Below are 22026 nucleotides of genomic sequence, written 5' to 3' on the forward strand. Positions count from 1 at the left end.
AATAAAACCTTGTTCTGCAATAGCCCCTTCCGGGCCTCTCCACATAGGAATCCATTGGAACAGAAGGTGAAGTAAAGGAAGAAGTATCCTTAGTGTTCTCTGACCTCTAATGAAATGACACCAGGTGGGTGGTGAGCCTTGAATCATTCTGCCTAGGCCATATGGGGAACAGCTTCTTAAATGTGAGAGTACCAGTGCTTTCACTGTCATGTTGCCTCTCAGGGGACTTATTTTTGCCTTCCCTAGGGCTCTTTGCTTATCAAGCAAAGAAGAAGCCAAGCCTGAAACACAGAATCTAAGAATATTAGAGTTGGAAAGGACTCTATACATCATTAAATTTAGCTGTCCCTCCCTCCCACCCATTTTAATAACAAGGGAACTAGAACTTAAGGAATTAATTTGTCCAAGACCACATAACCATAAAGTGGTTAAGCTGGGACAAGAACCCAAACTTCTGAACCAGGAGTATGTTGCTTTCACTGATATTCAATATTTCTACCTGGACACAATTTTAAGTATATCCTACTCTCACCAAGTCAGCAAGAAGCATTATATCCAAGAATCTCAGCCTGAATATTTTTGAGAACCTCTGTTGCTTGCCTAGCATAAGGGTGATATTGTTAATTTCATTAGGCTGATTATCAATCACTTATAAATGGTTGTTTCTGAGCTGCCTCAGTTAATTCTGAATCTTAAGATGGTTCTTAGGTCTTTCAAAAATAGGATCAATTTTTCACTCTTCTGTGATGCAATTTTTTTTGGCCCTGCAGCAGAGGGATGGATGAAATGAGATTTTAAAATTCCCACTAGCCTACAGATCTTTGGGAGTGCTCAAGGACCTGGGCATTATAAACAATCTTATGATGTCAAATAAGTTTTTTTATAGTCTCTAAGTCTGTTTCCCACTCAGTATATTGGAAATATTAGTGCCGGTTTCCTTTGCTTTCTTGTTGTCATGGGTATAACACAGTGTAATGAGAGTTAGTCTAGATGAGTGCTCATTCTCTTTATATGTATTGTCATTCTATATTCTATCCATCTTCCCAGATATATGTTAATAGCCTTCACTCACTTTATTATCCAATTTAATAGTCCTCCTAGCTCTTCTTCACATGGGACATTCTATCTCCTTCTTTTGAGAAGACTTTCCCCTCTATGCTTTCCTGCTTGGAACATACTCCCTCCTTCCCTTCCTTTTTAAGAATCCTTAGGTTCTACTAATGCACTGTTGGTAGAGTTGTGAAATGATCCAACCATTTTGGAGAGAAATTTGGAGCTATGCCCAAAGGGCTATAAAAATGTCCATACCCTTTGACCCAGCAATAGCACTTCTAGGGCTATATCCTAAAGAGATCATGAAAATGGGAAAAAAGACCCACGTGTACATAAATATTTATAGCAGCTCTTTTTGTGGTGGCAAAGAATTGGAAATTGAGAGGATGCCCATCAATTGGGGAATGGCTGAACAAGTTGTGGTATATGAATGTAATGGAATACTATTGTGCTTTAAGAAATGAGGAACAGGCTGACTTCAGAAAAACCTGGAAAAACTTGTATGGACTGATGCTGACTGAAGTGAGCAGAACCAGGAGAACATTGTACACAGTAACAGCCACTTTGTGGGATAACTAATCTTGACAAATTTAACTCTTCTCAACAATACAAGAATCTAAGACATCTCCAAAGGCCTCATGATGGAAAATGCTATCCACATCCACAGAAAGAACTATGGAGTTTGAATGCAGATCGAAGCATACTATTTGCTATTTTTTTTTCTTCTGTTGTGTTTTGTTTCCTCTTTTTGGTGGTTCCTCCTACTAGTTCTAGTTCTTACTTATAACATCACTAATGTGAAAATATGTTTAATAGGAATGTATATGTATAGCCTATATCAGATTGTGTGCTGTTTTGGGAAGGGAGGTGGGGAGGGAGGGGGAGAAAAATTTAAAACTCAAAAGCTTATGAAAGTGATTGTTGATAATTCAAAGTAAATTAATTTTAAAAAAAAATCTTTGGGTTCTTTTAGACTTCAGGTTAAATGGCACCTCCTATATAAGGTCTTTCTGGATTTCTGTCAGCTGCTTATACATCTCCCAGATCGCAATTGAAATTGCCTTGCATATGTTTTGTATTTACTTACATATGTACGTGTTGTTTCTGCCAATAGAATGCAAGTTTCTTGAGGCCAGGGTCTTTTGTATTCTGGTACCTCATACAATGCCTAGCACATGATAGATTCTTGATAAATGATTTTTGACTGGCTGGTTGATTCTATAACTGTTGGCATAGAATGTTAGATAAAGCTGGGTATATAAAGAACAATTGAAAGGATGCCATATGGGACTTGTCCCCCAAGGGCAGAAATGGGAGCAATATATGGAAGCTGCAGGTAGATAAATTTTGGTTTTATGTCAGGAACAAAACAAAACAAAACACTTTGCTTTTGTCCTGAAGTGGAACAGGCAGGTTTGGGAGGTTACAAATTATCCCAAACTCAAGGTCTTCAATCAAGCAAAAGCTGGCATAATTAGTATGGAAGATTCTTCTCAGGCTACATGGTCTTTGGTATCCCTTCCACCTCTTAAATTCTGTGGTTCTACAGAGACTGTCACTGAGGAAATTAACCACTGATGGGAGAGAAGATACAGGACCAAAGAAGCCCCTAGGCACCTTCTGATGACAGGTCCCTTTAGGATTTGAGAGATTCTCTAAAGGTAAGAGGAGTCAGTCTCCAGTTTTGCTGAGGAGTAGGTGGGACTGTAAACAATTGTAGTTAATGCAAGGAAAGGAGGTTGGAGAGAGAACATGGAACCTAAGTAAGGCACAATGATTTATAAGATGCCCTTGATAAATGCATCTTGTTGCAATAATATATTGTATAAAGCTACTGTTCATAATTGCATAAAATGCTTGTTTCTCTACAAATGTGTAACGACTCACGAGAAACCCATCTGGTATTAATGAAGCAGGCCATGTATTTTTAGAATTATTCAAGAGAATATGAGGTGATTTACAATCAGGCCAGAAAATGGAATTTACTTGTATATTATATTTCATGTGGAGCCTTCATATCAAAGAAATCCTGGCCTTGCATAGAAATGCCTGTGTGTCTGCAGCAGAAAAACTCAAAGTCATTTCTATCTATATAATATGTTTATGAGGATAGTAGGCCATGGTGGATAGAACTGGATTCAAGTCCTGTCTGCCACATACTGGCAGTATGATCCTGGGCAAGTCACTTAAATTCTCAGTGTCCTGGGTAACTTTCTGATTATAAATTACAGAGTGGTTTCAGGTCTGCACTGGCAGAGAGAGCTTCTTGATGGAGTTTTCGAACACCAATGAAATCACAGCCTTAGGCCCTTAAATATTTTTTGTATGTAGTCTTTCTATTTTAACTCCAATTATTCAAGTTCATGCTCTTATCTCTTCTTGACTGTACTCTTATAACACACATATAAATAGCCCTTTAAAACAACTCTGCTAGGTGGATAGCATGGATATCCTGGATTTATTGCTAAGGAAATAGAGACTCGGAGAGCAGCCAAGGTCACCTAATTAGAAAGTGCCACAGTCAGTGTTCAAACCCAAGTGGCTCCTGATTTCATGTTCAGGTCTGCCTATGGGATATCATGCTGCCTTTTGTCAAAGCTTTGTATCAGCTCTACTTACCTCTGATACATTTTCTACATTGCTACCTGAATAATTGGTTCTGGGGATGCAACTCCTCCAATTAAAAACCTTTAGCAAACCACTATAGCCTACCAAACAAATAGACACTATTGACTATGGTAGTCAAAATCCTCCTGAATCACAGAGTGGGAAGGGATCTCAAAGATCATTTAGTCCAGTTCATACCTCAACTAGTATGCCTTCCATGGCATTCTCCCAGAAGGGGGTATCCAACTTCTTCTTGAAGACCCCAAGTGAAAAGAAACTCACTGTTCCAGTCTCCACCCTCCCCAATCCCCAAAGCCAACCCATTCCACTTTGAGGCAGGTCTAAAAGGAAGTTTTTCTTTTCATTGAATCTGAATATACCTTTCTGCGTCATTTGCCCATTAATTCTAGTTTCAATCTCTGATCTCAAGCAGGAAAGGTCTAACCTCTCTTCTTTATGATGTGCTTCAGACAGGATTTTAGGATCAAGTTGAAGAGCTGGAAGGTACTTTTAAAGGCCACCTAGGACCCCCTATCCACCCACACGTACACACACGTTCCTTTTGTAGACGAAACTGAGTTCCAGAAAGAAGCAGAATCTAAGGTCACAGTTGTATTAAGTGCTCTATAGTATTATATTATTTGATTCCCACAACAACTTGGGAAGGTGGGTGCTACTCTTATCCCCAAGTTAAATTGAGGAAACTGAGACAGAAAGGATTTAAGTGACTTTCCCATGGTCGCACAAGTAATAAATGTCAGAGCTGGAATTTGAACTCACATCAGGTACTCAAAATGCAATCTCATTTCACTGTTGTACTTGAGGACCTTCTGCAGTCTGGCTGCAATCTACTTGTCTGTCATTAGCTCATATGCCTTACCTCTATATATTCAAATTCCTAGCCAAACTGTACTACTTTTCTGGCTCTCATCCTTTTCATATTCTTTCCTTTTTTTGTGTCTTTGCCTGCACCAGCCCCCATGCCTGGAATAATCTCTCTTTCTACATCATCATTTATCTATCTAAATTCCCTCACTTCAGGGCTCAACTCAAATGCCCAAATTGCCTTCTTTCAAGGTACAACTTTTCTATGAAGCTTTGTTCACCCTCCCATGTGAAAGATCTCTCTCCCTACTAAAAAATTTCTTGACTCTTTCCCTGGGCTTCTCCTTTACAATTATATTGCTTTGTTTTACATATTACTTAATAGTAGTAGTAGTTATAGAAGTAGAGGTAGTAGTTGTAGTAGTAGCAGCAGTAGCTAGATTCATATAGTACTTTTGTAAAGTGCTTTGTAATTTTCACATTTTTGTTATTCATGTACTTGTCCTTTCTCCTCTCAACTTCTCACTCCAATTAGATTTTTAATTTCTTTGGGAACAGGGACTATGTAGGAGCTGACTTTGAATCCTCAGCAAGTATAACAAGGCTTTGCAAATATTAGGTGCTCAATTAATGCTTGTTAATTGAAGTTCATATCAAAATAAGAGTCTCCAGAATATTTAACTTGTCAGTACTCTGTTCTGTTATCTCTGGTTAATTTTCTAGGCTCTAGCAGAAAACCTAGTGGGTATCACTGCTAAAGGTATTATAATGAGTCATCATATAAAGCAGGATGAAATTTAAGTACATTACCTGATTTCTTTTTTTTTCTTAAGAAAGGAGAAGAGAGAAGCCAAGAGTAGGTTTCATCTCTGTGAATTTTTGCTCCTCTTTGATATGTCCCAGTCTTCTACCTTGTTCCCTTCAATTCATATTTAATTTAATTTATTTTTTTCTGATTTACTTTAAAAAACAGTGTTTACATGAAAAGACACCTTTCCAATTTATTAGCCATGAGATATGAATTGATAACACGTCACAAACCTATCAAGGAAATCCTCTGCTTGCTCGACTTTGAAGAAACTTTCTTATTTTAAGGCAACAAGGTGGGACAATGGATAGAGTGCTACACCTGGAATTGTCAGGGCCTGAGTTCAAATATGGCCTCAAATATTTATGAGTTAGGGGACCCTGAGCAAGTCACTTACTTCTATCTGACTCCATTGCCTCATCTGTAAAGTGGAAGTAGGGCAGCTAGATGGCACAGTGGATAGAGTATCGGACTTGGAATCAGGAAAGACTCATCTTTATGAGTTCAAATCTTGACTTAGTCACTTATTAGCTGTGTGACTCTATGCAAGTCACTTAACCTTTTTTGCTTCAGTTTCCTTATCTGTAAAATGAGCTGGAGAAGGAAATGTCAAACCACTTCAGTATCTTTACTAAGAAAACTCCCAAATGGGTTCACAAAGAGTCAGACACAAGTGAAATGATTCAACAACAAAACATAGAGATCATGACACCTACCTCCCAGGGTTGTTGTGTGGAGATGTAATGTGTTATTTTATAAACACTTTGCAAATGTTAATCTACTATATAGATTCTAGCTACTATTATTTAATAGAAACAAAATAAAACAAAATAGAAACATTAGAATGAAGCAGTCAGTGATAGCAGTAATCTATTCTTGAAAGGGCTAACCCTTTTTGCCAAATCCATACTTCATCACCTGATAAGAGACCCTCTACATTTCATAGAAGGTAAAGGCATTGTTTTTTTTGGGGCACTTCAGTTAATGCTCTGTGAATCTAATCTTCTGAACCGAGAGTTCAGGGATACATGCCACATTGATCTGTGGGGTTGATGCAATGAATCAGAGCTCACAAAGATTGTGGTCTTTTAGACCTTATATCTCCCATGGATTCTGTGCTCTGTGACTCTGGAAAACTTTCCAAGTCTTTTGCCTCTTTTTCAAACCCCAGGAATGAGAACTGGACTGAGGGACAAGAAACCTTGTATTTAGTAATGACCTTCCTTCTAATTAGGTGTCACCTGAGGAGATTAGGCCAGGTGGTCCCTTCAAGTTCTGACATTTGATCAGAGAGAATAATAACAAATCACATTTTATAACACATTAAGCTTTCTGAAACATTTTCCTTACTAAAGTCCTAAGAGGCAAGAAATTTAAGTATCATGAACCTTTTTTACAGATGAGGAAACTGTGGCTCAGAGCAATTGTGTCATAGCCATGTTCAGATCACCTAACCAGTAAAAGTCAGTTTAAGGATCTGAACCAAGAATCCCTGAATCTAAGTCCAACATCCTTTCTATTTCACCACTCTTTTTTTTTTTTTTGGTGCCTATCAATAAAGGTCTCAAAGTCCTTGTTCCTGTGCTGAGGCATATCAGAAATCATTAGGGCTGTAAGTAGTTGGCCTGTAGGCATTCTATCATGAATGCTCATCCCATAATCCTCCCTAGGGAAGAACTGAATAACAGAGCTGAGCTGTAGCCATAAATGCTGGTGACTAGAGAGTAGCACTAAATCCACTCTCAAACTAATAGTGTTTTGTGTGTGTGTGTGGGGGGATTGAGAGGGAGCATAGACCCCAACATCAGAGCTGAACAGGGACATCCTAGGATATCACCATTGGGGTGAAGACAGAGATCCAGGATACTATGAAGCTGTGATCCTACATCTAAGGAGCCTGCCAGACAGGGAGGAACAGAGTAGGACTGGGAAGATGCTTATTTGATGTGTGTCCATTTTGGATTGGAGAGAACATGCCATTTAATCACCTGTTAGGTCATGTAATTCCTTAATAATCAGGTGCTAAATGCTGGAGGAGTGTATATGTGAAAAATTTAAAATGCATATTTTAAAAATTATTATCTTCGGTTCCTGTGTCCCTGATACTTTAGCACCTTAGGACAAAGCTTGGCTGCCCTACCTGCAAAATAGCTCTGCTAAATAGCAACTCTGAGGGCAAAGCTCTCATTTGCCAACACAACTGCCTCTGTGGAATTCTCATTTCTGTTTTGTTTCTGAAATCCTGAAGCTGCTGAAGAAACCCTCCCAGTTCTGGGCTGCCTGATTCATAGGTGTTCTGAAATAGGTGAGCACATACGCAGGCATCCAGGTCATATACCTGCATGTTTGTTTAGAGGTGAGGTGGGGCTTGGAGATGTTTCAATTGGGAAATAAATATCACTAAAGAGAAAATGGACTAAATACTTGTTGAGTGTCTACTTTGTGTGAGGCACCATGATAAAGCCCATTGATGATCTGTCCAGGAGTTATGAATAAGTCCCAGGTCAGCTGTAAAGATGTGAGAAATGTGGAGTTTAGCACTGTTTAGTAAGTCAGGATTAAAGAACAGATGAATATAAAGAATTCTGAGCATCATGGAGAGACATAGATTGATGCAGAATGAAGTAAACAGAATCAGGAAGACAATATACAGAATGACTAAACAGATGGAAAAAAGATAATTGAAAACTTTGTGATTATAAGGACCAACCTTAGACCTAAAGAAGAATTGAGGTAATGCCTCCTTCCCAACATGATCCACCATGAGCTTTTGCCTTATCTTTCTCAAACAGGATTGCAGCACTTTATGACTCTGATTCTACTATATTGCCTTCACTCCATTCATCCTGGTCACACGCCTCTCAATACAACCTTGGACTATGCCCATGTCTCTCTGTCTCTGTTTCTCCTTCCTTTCTCCTGTCCTCCATACTTCCATTATATGTCTAATAACTTTCAAACATAGTCAATGGTTTTACTCAATTGTTTTTAGATTGTTTATTCTTTCTTTTTATACCCTTGTTTTGAAGGCTAGGTGGCACAGTAGATAGAGCACTGGGCCTGGAGTCATGAAGACTCCTCTTCCTGAGTTCAAATCTGGCCTCAGACACTTACTTATCAGCTGGTGACTCTGGACAAGTCACTTAACCCTGTTTGCCTCAGTTTCCTCTTTTGTAGAATGAGCTGGAAAAAGAAATGGCAAAGGAAAAGGAAATACCATTCCAGTATCTTTGCCAAGAAAATCCCAAACAGCATCATGATGTGAAAAACAAGTGAACAACAACTTCAAAGTCTTGCTTAATGGGGAGAGATATAGTCAGACATAAATATGATGTAAAAACAAGTGGTAGTGATAAAAATAGATAATTTTAAAAATAAAAATTGCAGATTAGGGATATCTATATTAACTAATTTTATTCCCAGTACTATGTATATTTCTTATAATCTAGGCTTTAGCTTACATATGATTCAATTAATTATTAAGTATTATGCCAGGCATTGTGCTATGTATTGAGGATAGAAGATAAAAATAAATTGGCCACTCCCTCAAGGAGCTTACATACATTATAGGTAGAAATTATAAAATTATTTTTTTTCTATTTTTCTAAAGGATTATATTTTTAAATTAAAGACTAAATTGAGTAAAGCATTTGCTGAATAAGTTCTTTTCTTCTTTACTTCCCCCAAGGAAAGACCAAACCCTTGACTTTATAGCAATAGTCTAGCACCACTGTCTACCCTGTGGCTGCTACTGGAAAGGCAGGCTTGGCAAACTGTGAAATTGAGTAGTAGCTACAATTTATATTGTGCTTTAAGGGTTGCAAAACATTTTACATATATAATCTCCTTTGATTCCTACAACCCTGGGAGAAAGCTGATCTTATTATCCTCATTTTATAGAGGAGAAAACTGGGGCTGTGAGAAATTAAGTGACTTGCCACACAGCCAGGAGGGAGTATTCAAACTTGAGTTTCCCTGACTTCACCTCACTCCATGCTCTACACTGACTCACCTCTCTATTTGCCACTGCTATCTTATTTAGTGACTAGAATCTTACACATTCCTCAAAGGGAACTGAAGGCTTAGCTGACATTTTCATTCCGATGCCTTTCTTGTCACATGTAGGAGCTAAAAACAACCCTACCACAACTCTCAGAATTAATCCCACAAAGCACCATTAGACAACAGAGGGATTTCTGAGTGAGTCTGTGTGGATTTTTCACGATAAACTCCTGTTAAACTGAACTGAAAAGGCCTGTGCAGAAACAGAAGGTTGCTCCAATCGTTTGCAGCCCTACAGCAGCTTAGGATTCTTCTACATCTTAATTATGTTCTGCTAGGCTGTATGGTAGAGGTTTGGAGAATAACAATGGGGCAAGAAATGCCATCCATAAATAGAACCCAGGCAGCATGGCTCCTAGTCCCCTGATCACCTTGTCTCTATCATTTTTGAAAAAAACATTTATTAGATAACTAATCACATATGGGGCTGTGATAAGGGCTTCCAACAGGGAATTCTATAGCTGAGCTATCCACATGGTAAAAGTTCATGATCTGAAATGCTCAAGAGGGATGGTGACAAAGGTATTTAAGGTTTACAGGCAGCAGAATTGAAACATAGCATGGTGGGAGTGTGGAAGATGTAGGTGTAGCCCATAAAGGTCATGGACTGAAGCCTAAGGAGAGGATCATTCTGAGACTGAGAGAAGCTCGAGGAGGCCATTAGTTCTCCTCTGATCAACTCCAGGAGCTGAATGGAAGAGGCAGGGTGCCAAAAGATATTTTAATTGCAAGTGAAGAGATTGTCGGGTATTTTTGTTTATTGTATACTTAACTTTGCTTAGAAAGCTCCTTTCACTCTACCCACTCCAAGTTCTGTGGCACAGTTGATAGAGTATTGGGCCTGGAGTCAGGAAGACTTGAGTTCAAATGTGGCCTCAAATACTTAGAAGATATGTAACCTTAGACAAATCACTTAACCTTTGTCTCAGTTTCCTCAGCTATGGAATGGGAATAATAACAGTACCTTCCTCACAGAATTGTTGTGAGGATCAAATGAGATATTTATAAAGTCGTTAGCATGGTGCCTGGAACATGGTTGTTGCTGTTTAGTAGTTTCAGTCACGTCTGACTCTGTGACCCTATGGCAAGGATATTGGAGTGGTGTGCCATTTTCTTCTCCAGCTCACTTTATAGATGAGGAACTAAAGCAAACAGGGTTAAGTGGTTTACGCAGAGTCATACAGGTACTAAGTGTCTGAGGCCAGATTTGAACTCAGGAAGATGAGTCTTCCTGACTTCAGGCCCAGAATTCTATCTACTATACCACCCAGCTGCCCCTATGGACTATGTAAATTCCCTTCCTTCCTTCCTTTGTTCCTTAATTCATTCGTTCATTCATTCTTTCTTCCTTCTTCCTCTTCATCCCTTCCTCCCTCCCTTCCTCCTTTCCTCTTTTCCTCCCTTCCTTTTTCTCTTCCTCTCTTCCTCCTTTCCTCCCTTCTGTGCATATTCTTTACTGAAGCAGAATCCAGCCCATCTCCACCTTCTGTTTATATAACAGACCTTTCCTGACCTTTTACAGTAGAATAATAAGGATCGATTGGACATGGAGGCCACCTTAAGGGGCAATATATAACATAAATTTCATTTGGACTCTATGGGGAGGGGAAGATCTGTTATTTATACCATTTGCTTCTGCAATGGATTATTCAATTTACTTGTTTACACGGTGAAATAAAATCAATCCAAAGTAGTTTTTTCTCAGGTCCATGTGACTGTCTTAACCCCCAGCATAAAAGTGCCTCAACTACGTGATCCATGGCTCTGAGTGGAACAGAGCATTTAATTACGGTTTAATTATCTTTGCAGATGTGAAGCTTGGTGCCTTGTTGGGTTCGCTTATGGGCTGCTGGTGGGTCTGGCTTTGGCTTCCCTGCTGCTGTTTCTCCAGTAAGAACTTATTTATAACAGAAACAGCTTCACAGGTTGCTGCTTGCTGGTCCTTATCGTGAAAGCATTTCATTGCTTTTAAATTGCAAGGCTTTTGTTATCATCACAATTGTGTAACTGACAGCTTGGAATAAAGGCAAAAATAATGTCACTTCTGGAGGAAGGATAGAGCAGAGATTTTTCTCTTGCTCCTGCTATTCCAAGTTTCTGAGGAAGAACTTTGAGAAGATTACCACAATCCCAGTGCTCCAGACATAAAACCATGTGTTGCTTTCTATCGCTGGCCCCCAGAATACATTGCTACCTTTGACTAAACTTTAATTGGAGCATCTTAGCATTTTATTACGAAGGTGACTGAAATATTAACAATTTTTTTCTCCGACAAAGCAAGAAGCTGTGTTCATAAAAGAAAATGTGAGATGGGAAGGGTAGATGAGATGTGTTTGGAGGCAATGTCTACATCTGGCTAATAGGATAACAAAGACAGTTATCAGGGAGAAGAGCCAAAGAATAAAATGTCATTCAGGAAAACCTGGGCTATGTTTGTGTTTTTAATTTTAGCTTGTTGCATAATATAAAACACAATTGAGCCATCAGGATGGAATAAACTTCGCTGGGATAAAGTCTCTGTGGTCATTTGTCAGCTGTCTGAGGTGCTAGGAGGAGGAGACTGAAGGAGAGAGCAGACAGGAGTCAGAGAGCTGGGGCTGCCCTTATGAGCAATGGCTCTCAGGATATGGTGGAAACATAGAAGAGGAAGTGATGGAAGAGTGATGACCATTCATGAGGCTTCTGGAAAGTTGGCAGGACTCAAAGATCTGGGAAGATGCTTTAGACACAGAATATATCCACTCCCAGGCCATCGCTCTTCTTGCCAGGTAATGTTTAATGAATTCAAGATTTCACACTGCCCCCATAAGCCAGATGAATGCTAGCTGTTCTGGGTAGGCTTTTAACTTTCCACAGCCATTTAATTCTGTGGTGGCAGGTTTCATGAGGCATTAGTGCATTTTTATCCATAATAAAATGTTAAATGGCCCGCTATTTTATTTGCACAGGACTGCCTCCAAACCATTAGTGGTGGTACCCAGTCAGTTTTCTGAGGAGAAATGAAAGTGTAGAACAAAGTAGAGCATTCATTCAATCATTCATTCAAAATTTTAGTAAATGCACAGAGCTGTATGTGGTGCTGTGGAAGACATGGAGCTTAGGCAAGGTTCCCCCTCCCACCCCAGAGAAATTCAATCTAGAAGGAGTTGATATGGTATAAAATGGTCATAGAGTATACTCAAATTTTGCCTTCCTAAAAGATTCTAATTAACATGTGCAGATATTCCCTTCCTGGTTCTAGTCAATCATGCAGAAGACTAGAGAAGCCCAGCTTCAGACACTTACTATCTATGTGTCTTTAAACCAGTCACTTAACATTTGTATTTCAGTGTCTTCAACTGTAAAATGGTGATAAAAGAGAATCTAGTCACAGGGTTGTTGTGAGGATGAGATATTTGAAAAAAAACTGGGTACATAGTGGGTACTATATAAATGCTAGTTATTATTATTATCTTCCAGTTATGCATGGATGAGAGACTTTACTTACTGTGATCACAAAGAATAAGCTGATGACTCAGTGGGTTATATAAAAGTAATCTACTGGGGTACTGCGATCCTTTTTTTTTCCTTTCTAGCTGTAGATCATATAGATTATTCTGAGCTCTTTCCAAGAGTAAGAGAAAGGGGATCATCTGTTCTTTCTCCCACCTGGCATGTAGGTGGCCCTGAGCTCATAGCCAATTGCTTCTTTGTATTGGTTCTTCATTGTTTTTGGCAAACAAATACCTGATGGTGTAAGTATCTAGGACTGGGAACAATTGGTTGAGTTCTGAAAGGACTAAAGGCCTGCAAAACCTGTAGGGTGGTGACTGTGGTGTCCTCAGAGTAGTGTTAGATGACAACAAGGAGAGTATCTGTACAGGGAGTGGAGAGACATATTAAGGGCAGATGGATTTGAAGAGATAGTCATTTAAGGATGAAAAAAGACTGAGGAAGCGTGATACCTCTTGGTGAAAAGAAGTGCTATCTAGAGACTTGAGAAAGGAGTGGATGCTATGAGTTCACGTGTGTGGCCTGTTCAGTATAGTTATATCCAAGGGGAGTTGATTGAGGATGCTATGAAGGGAGAAGGAATACAGTGCCAAGAATTGTGAATTACACCATTGCCACACATGTTCCCTATGTGAGTGCCTAGCATTGTTCTCTAAATTTGAGCCCCTTCTTCCTATGCTTATGTGTGTTTTGATGAGAATGTGAGTTCCTGGCTTTTGGAGACTATTTTGTACCAAATGTCCTTTTTATACCGTTTTAGTGTATGCCTTTGTTAAATGCTAATTCAGTCTACTGTTTGATTGTGAATTGTAAACATTGTAAAGGCTTTGGAACTAAAATGTTAGAAACAGTTCCATAAGGGATACTGCAAGAACCTTGAGAACAAGTAATTGCCCTTCTCCTCTAGTACCCAATCAACTGGGGAAATCACCCAGAAGGGGTGTCACGATATTTTAATATTTGATTTTTTCCAATTACATGTAAAAACACATTTTTAAACATTCATTTTTAAAAAGTTTTGAGTTCTAAATCATCTCCCTCCTTTTCTCCCCTCCCTCCTCCCTGTGACAGCATGAAATTTGATATAGGTTAAACATGTGCAGTAATGCAAAATATATTTCTGTTATTAGTCATGTTGTGAGAGATGACACAGACCCTCCAAAATGGAAAAAGTAAATAAAGTAAAAAACAGCATGCTTTGGTCTGCATTGAGACTCCATCAGCTTTTTCTCTGGGGGTGAATAGCATTTTTCATCATGAGTCCTTTGGAATTATTTTAATGTATTACTGAGAATAGCTAAGTCGTTCACAGCTGATCATTGTACGATATTGTTGTTACTGTGTACAATGCTTTCTATGTTCTCACTTTGCTTTGTATCAATTCATGCAAGTCTTTCCAAGTTTTTCTGAAAGCACTCTGCTCATCATTTCTTATAGCACAATAGTATGCCAACCATATACCACAACTTGTTCAGCCATTCCCCAATTGATGGGTATTCCCTCATTTCCAACTCTTTGACACCACAAAATGAGCTGATATAAATATTTTTGTACATAGAAGTCCTTTTACTTTTCCTTTTATCTTTTTGGGATACATACCTAGTAGTGACATTGCTGAGTCAAAGGGTATGCATAGTTTTATATAGCCTTTGGGGTATAGTTCCAAATTGCTCTCCAGAGTGGTTGGAACAGTTCACAACTTTACCAACAGTGCATTAATTTCTCAATTTTCCCACGCTCCAACATTTCTCATTTTCTTTTTCTGTCAATCTGAATAGCCAATCTGATAGGTATTTTAATTTGCTTTTCTCTAATCAATAGTGATTTAGAGAATTTTTAAGTGACTATAAATAGCTTTTCTTCATCTGCAAACTGCTTGTTCATATCCTTTGACCATTTATCAATTTGGTCCTTTACGAGAAAAAAAAACTTGCCATAATCTGCCCCGTTTTCTTCTTCCCTTTAAATTCTGGCTGCACTGGTTTTATTTGTGCAACTCGCTCTTTAATGTAATGTAATGAAAATTATCTATTTTATATCTTATAAAGTTCTCTATCTCTCTGTCATAAATTTTTCCCTTATCCATAGATCTGACAGGTAAACTATTTCATGTTCCCTTAATTAGCTCATTGTATCACCCATTATGTCTAAATCATGTACCCATTTTGACCTTCTCTTGGTGTATGGTGAGAGATATTGCTCTCTACCTAGTTTCTGTTGAACTGCTTTACAGTTTTACGAGCAGTTTTTGTAAAGTAGTGAGTTCTTGTCCCCAAAGCTAGGATCTTTGGTTTTATCAAATACTAGGTTACTACAGTCATCACTTACTATGTATTATGCACAAAATCTATTCCACTTATCTACCACTCTATCTTATAGCTAGTAACAGATGGTTTTGATGGATACCACTTTGTAGTATAGCTTGAGGTCTGGAACTGCTAGGCCCCTTCACATTTTTCTTTTCACTAGTTCCCTTGATATTCTAGACCTTTTATTCTTCCATATGAATTTTGTTATAATTTTTTTTTTAGTTCTATAAAACAATTTTTGGTAGTTTGCTTGGTATGGCACTGAACTGGTAAATTAATTTAGGCAGAATTATTATGTTGGCTCTGCCTACCCAATTAATATTTTTCCAATTGTTTTTATCAGACTATCTATAAGATGTATTTTTAATTGTTTACATAGTTTTGGCAGGGAGACTTCCAAGTATTTTACATTGTCTATATATATTTTAAATGGAATTTCTCTTTCAATATCTTCCTACTGGACTTTGTTAAAATTATTAATTATTCCAACTACCTTTTAGTTGATTCTTTACTATTCTTCAAGTATAACATCATCTACAAAAATTAGTAGTTTTGTTTGCCCATTGCCTATTCCAATTCTGTCAAGTTCTTCTTCTCTTATTGCTAAAGTTAGCATTTCTAGTCCGATATTGAACAGCAGTGGTCATAGTGGGCATTCTTGCTTCATCCCTGATCTAGCTTATCCCCAATGCATATCATGTTTGCTGATATTTTTAGATAGACACACAACTTATCATTTTAAGGAAAGCTTAATTTATTCCTAACCTTTTTGGTATTTTTAGTAGGAATGAGTGGTGTATTTTGTCAAAGGCTTTTTCTATGTCTATTGAGTTAATTATATTATTTTTTGTCACTTATATATGGTCAATTATGCTTATAGTTTTTCTAATATTGAAACAGCCCTCCATCCTTGCTATAAATGCCACCTGGTCATAGTTTGTGATCTTTGTGATATATTGTTATAATCTCTTTGCTAGTATTTAATATTTTTACATTAATATTCATTAGGGAAATTGGTTTACAGTTTTTTTCTCTGTTTTTACTCTTCTTGGTTTGTGTATCAGCACCATATTTATGGCATTAAAGGAATTTGGTAGGACTCCTTCTTTGCCTATTTTCCCAAATAATGCATGTAATATTGAAATTAATTGTTCTTTAAATAACTGTAGAATTCACTTGTGAATCCCTCTTGGTCATGAGGATTTTTTTTCCTTAGGAAGTTCATTGATGGATTGGCCATTATTGAGTATAATTTTTATTGCATTATGATATGAAAAAGATGGACTTAATAGCTTTGGCTTTTCTGCATTCGATTGTCAGGTTTTTATGCCCTAATACATGGTACATTCTTGTGTAAGTGCATTGTACCACTGAGAAAAGGGATATTCCTTTCTATTCCCATTCAATTTTCTCTAGAGATCTATCATATGTAACTTTTCTAAAATTCTGTTCATCTCCTTAACTTCTTTCTTGTTTATTTTTGGTTAGAATTATCTAGTTATGGGAGGGCAAAATTGAAGTCCTCTATTAGTATAGTTTTACTTTTTTTCTCCTGTAACTGATTTAAAATTTCTTTTAAGAATTTGGATGCTATACTACTTGGTACATATATGTTTAGTATTGATATTACTTCATCATCTACTGTAGCTTTTAGCAAAATGTGGTTTCCCTGCTTATATATTTTAATTAGACCTATTTTTGCTTTTGCTTTGTCTGAGATCAGGATTGCTATCCCCACTTTTTTTTTTTACTTCAGATGAAGCATAACAGATTCTAATCCAGCTGATTCACTTTACTCTGTGCATGTCTCTCTGCTTCAAGTGTGTTTCTTGCAAACAACATGTTGGAGGATTCTGGTTTTTAATCCACTCTACCATCCTCTTCTATTTTATGCGTGAATTCTTCCCAATCATATTCATAATTATGATTACTAAATGTGCATTTCCCTCTATCCTATTTTTCCCCTGTTTATTCTCATTCTCTCTCTCTCTCTCTCTCTGCCTCCCTCCCTCTTTCCCCTCTCTCCCTTTCTCCCTCTCCCTCTCTCCCTTCCTCCCTCTCCTTTGAATTTGCTGCTCCACTTATTCAGTGCCATACCAATCAAAGTACCAAAAATTATTTTATACAGCTAGAAAAAAAACAATAGCAAAATATATCTGGAAGAGCAAGTGTTCAAGAATATTAAGAGAATTAGTAAAAAAAAATGTGAAGGGGGCCTAGCAGTTCCAGACCTCAAACTGTATTACAAAATGATAATCATCAAAACAATCTGTTACTGGCTAAGGGAATGGTAGATCAATACACTAGATCTCATGCAAAATACATGGTAGGTAGTTAATATGTATAATATTATATGCATAATATTATATAATATAATTTATAATAATATAATCTAGTATTAGATAAATCCCAAAGATCCTAACTTTGGGGACAATAAATCACCATTTGACAAATACTGCTGGGAAAACTGGGAAGCTGTTCCACAGAAACTAGGTAGAGAGCAACATTTCACACCATATACAAAGACAAGGTTAAAATGAGCACGTGATTTAGACATAATGGGTGATACCATGATCAAATTAGGGGAACATGAAATAGTTTATCTGTCAGGCCTATAGGTAAAGGAAGAATTTGTGACCAACAGAGAGATAGAGAGCATTACAAGATTTAAAAAGGATAATTTATTACATTAAATTCAAAATGTGTATGCGCAAACAAAACAAATGCAGCCAAAACTTAAAGGGAAGCAGAAAGCTGAGCAAATATATAGCAAGTTTTTCTGTTAAAGGACTTATTTCTCAAATATTTGTGGAGAACTGGGTCAAATTTGTAAGTATACAAATCATTTCCTAGTTGATAAATGATCAAAGGATATAAACAAGCAGTTTTCAGATGAAGAAATCAAAGCTGTTTATAGTCCTATAAACTTCTCTAAATCACTGTTGATTAGAGAAATGCAAACTAAAGCAAGTCTGAGGTGAAAGAAGATGACAATGAAATGCATGCCCTCAGATTTCAAAAAGCTTCTGAAAGTGTTGGGAACAAACAAATATCCTAATGCAAGGAGGCAAATTTGTCCTGTTTTCCCTGAGATTTGGTGAAATGAGAGTGATAACCAGAATATGACCAATCAAAGAAGGTTGGAATCACTTCTTTATTAGGCATTTTTATGTGAGGAAGTCTAGAAATCACATAGGTAAAAAAAAGGTAATATTTTGGTGAATTAAGATCAATGGGGGACGGGGAGGGGAAGAGCTAAGGTGGTGGAGTAAAATCAATGACTTGCTTGAGCTCTCCTCTAAACCTCTCCAAATACCTGTAAAAATGACTCTAAACAAATTCTAGAGCAGCAGAACCCACAGAAAGACAGAGTGAAATAAACTTCCAGCCCAAGACCACCTGGACAGCCAATGGGAAAGGTCTGTTGCACCCAGCTGGGAGGCACAGACCAGGCCCCAGGAAACTCAGAGCAGGCCTCAGGGGACTGAATCATGGGCAGCTGTGGTGGTTTCCAGACTTCTCAACTCACAAACACCAAAGATAACTTAGAAAGTCAGTGGGAAAGTTCTGTTGGGCCCAGGTGAGAGAAGAGCACAGTGTGGCACCAAGGTGGCTGCTGTGGCTGCTGTGGCTGCTGCTTCCAGAGCTCTCAGCCCGTGGAAAGTAAGGGGATCAAACAACTGATCAGAAGGAGATTACAGGGATCTCTTTGCTGGCACTGAGGCAGGATTCTGTTGCTGTGTCCATACTTGGATCTGGGTCACAGTTCAGTGCTGGGGCAAGGAATAGCACTTGTGTGGCAAAGCTGGTGGCAGTGGTAAAGAGAGAAACCTCCTCACAATTCCAGGGCAGCAAAGAGTGCTTATGGTCATTCACAGACCAGAGCACAGGCCAGGAGAGGAGTAAACACCTCTCCTTAGAACATACCACCTTGGAAGAACTGAAAACATACAAGTCCCTAGAAATACCTTTGAAAACAGCTGCAAAAACCCCCTGAAGCTTAGGATAGTATGCCCTCCACCCTGGAAGTAGAGACCTACCTTAACAAAGAGTTAAAAAGTCATGTAATTGGCTGGGAAAATGAGCAAACAGTGAGAAAAAACTCATACTATAGAATCTTACTTTGGTGGCAAGGAAGATGAAAACATATAACCAGAAGAAGACAACAAAGTCAAAGCCCCTATATCAAAAGCCTCCAAGAAAAATATGAATTCTTCTCAGGCCATGGAAGAGATCAAAAAGGATTTTGAAAAGCAAGTAAGAGAAATAGAGGAAAAACTGGGGACAGAAATGTGTGTGATGGAAGAAAATAATGAAAAACAAGCCAACAGCTGGCTAAAGGAGACCCCCAAAATACTAAAGAAAATAACACTTAAAAATAGACTAGACCAAATGGCAAAAGAGGTCCAAAAAGTCAATGAGGAGAAGAATGCTTTAAAAAGTAGAATCAGCCAAAGGGAAAAGGAAGTCCAAAAGCACACTGAAGAAAATAATTCCCTAAAAATTAAAATGGAGCAAAAGAAAGCTAATGACTCTATGAGAAATCAAAAAATTACAAAACAAAACCAAAAGAATGGGGGAAAAAAAGAAGACAATGGAAAATATCTCAATGGAAAAACAACTGATGTGGAACATAAATCCAGAAGAGATAATTTAAAATTATTGGACTGCCTGAAAGCCATGATCAAAAAAAAAAAGACCCTAGATATCATCTTTCAAGAAATTATTAAGGAAAACTGCCCTGATATTCTAGAACCAGAGGGTAAAATAGAAATTGAAAGAATACACTGATCACCTACTGAAAGAGATCCCAAAAGAAAACTGCCAGGAATATTATAGCCAAATTCCAGAGTTTCTAAGTCAAGGAGAAAATATTGCAAGTAGCTAGAAAGAAACAATTCAAATATTGTGGAAGTACAATCAGGATAAGACAAGATTTAGCAGCTTCTACAGTAAGAGATGGAGTACTTGGAATATGATATTCTGGAGGTCAAAGGAGCTAGTATTAAATCCAAAAATCACCTACCCAGCAAAACTGAGTATAATCTATGAGGGGAAAAATTATACATTCAATGAGATAGAGCAATTTAATGCATTCTTAAGAAGCCAGAGCTGAATAGAAATTGACTTTCAAATGCAGGGCTCAAGGGAAGCAAGAAAAGGTAAACAGGAAAGAGAAATCATAAAAGACTTATTAAAGTTAAACTGTTTACATTCCTGAATGCAAAGATGATATTTGTAATTCAAGAGACCTTTCTCATTATTAGGATAGTTGGAGGAAATATATATATACATATGTGTGTATGTGTGTGTATGTATGTATGTATGTATATATGTATGTATATACAGAGGGCACAGGGTGAGTTGAATATGAAGAGCTGATATCTAAAAAATAAAATTAAGGTTTGAGAAAGGAATGTACTAGGAGGAGAAAGGGAGAGGTAGAATGGGGTAAATTATCTCACATAAAAGAGGTAAGGAAAACCTTTTACAGTGGAAGGGAAGAAGGGGAAGGTAAGAGGGAATGAATGAACTTTACTCTCATTGGATTTGGCTTAAGAAGGGAATAACACACACTCAATTGGGTATGGAAATCTATCTTACCCTACAGGAAAGTAGCGGGGAAGGGGATAAGAGAGGGAGGGGTGATAGAAGGGAGGTAGATTGGGGAAGGAGGTAATCCAAAGCAAACACTTTTGAGGAGGGACAGGGTCAAAAAAGAGAAGAGAATAAATGGGGCATGGGATAGGATGGAGGGAATTATAGTTAGTCTTTCACAACATGACTTTGTGGAAGCGTTTTGCATGAATATGCATGTATAACTGAATATTGAATTGTTTGCTTTCTCAATGAGGGTGGTGGGGAGGGAGGAAGGGAGAGGATTTGGAACTCTTAAGTTTTAAAAATGAATGTTAAAAGTGGGGAAGGGGGTAAGAGAAAAGGGGTGATAGAAAGGAGGACAGATTAGGGGAATGGATAATCAGAATGCATGGCATCACGGGGTGGGGGAAGTGGAGACATTGGGAGAAAAATTAAAAAATTAAGAAAAATAGATCATTAGAGATAGAAATAAAAGTGTATTGTCACTGAAGTCATATTCATTCTATCTATGGCACCTAGATAAAAAGAAGAAACATTTCATGCCTGCATAGATGTGTGGGGGCTTCAGTCACCCAGATATCTGCTAGATTCTCCCTCACCAATGGTTTTGCTTTGTCTAATAGCTTGATTTCAAATCCTGCTACTTTGGATTTGCCTGATGACTGGCAAATTTAGTTTCTGCCTCTCATTTTGATTCCATGAACATGTTTGTTTGTTAGATTTGTGTCTTGTAAGCAAGAGATTTTCTATTTTATTTTCATATCAATTTTGCCACTCTTATTTTATTGCACTGTTTAGTTTATTCCCATTTAATGTTATGAGACTTAGGTTTGCTTTTCTTCCATTTGCATCTCTAGTACTTTAAAAAAAATGTTTTTTTAATCCACTTCCATTTATCCAATACTTTGCCCCTACAATTAGTTTTGTTTAAACTGCTTTGATGCATCTGCATTTCTACAACCTCTTGTCTCCCCCTCATATACTTTTCCCTTTCATCAGCCATTCCCCTAGTTTGAGAGTTTTACTTAAATAAGTTTCTGCTTATTTTTTCTTAAATTAAATATCTGCTTTTTTTCTCCTCTTTTTCCTCTTTATTTTCTCCCTCTCAGTAAAGTGATTAGTATAAAATCTACCTTTGTCTCCTCTCCTCAAATATATATTTGTTTGTTATATTTTTTTCTGAAGTGGCTTTCATTTGGGGGAGGGACCCATACCAGACTTCTCTCATTCCCCTCCCAGACTCTGCCATCATGCCTCAGCTGTCTTTTC

Source organism: Phascolarctos cinereus, unplaced genomic scaffold (genome assembly GCF_003287225.1).
Source record: "Phascolarctos cinereus isolate Bilbo 61053 unplaced genomic scaffold, phaCin_HiC Scaffold_2;HRSCAF=192, whole genome shotgun sequence".
NCBI lineage: Eukaryota > Metazoa > Chordata > Mammalia > Diprotodontia > Phascolarctidae > Phascolarctos > Phascolarctos cinereus.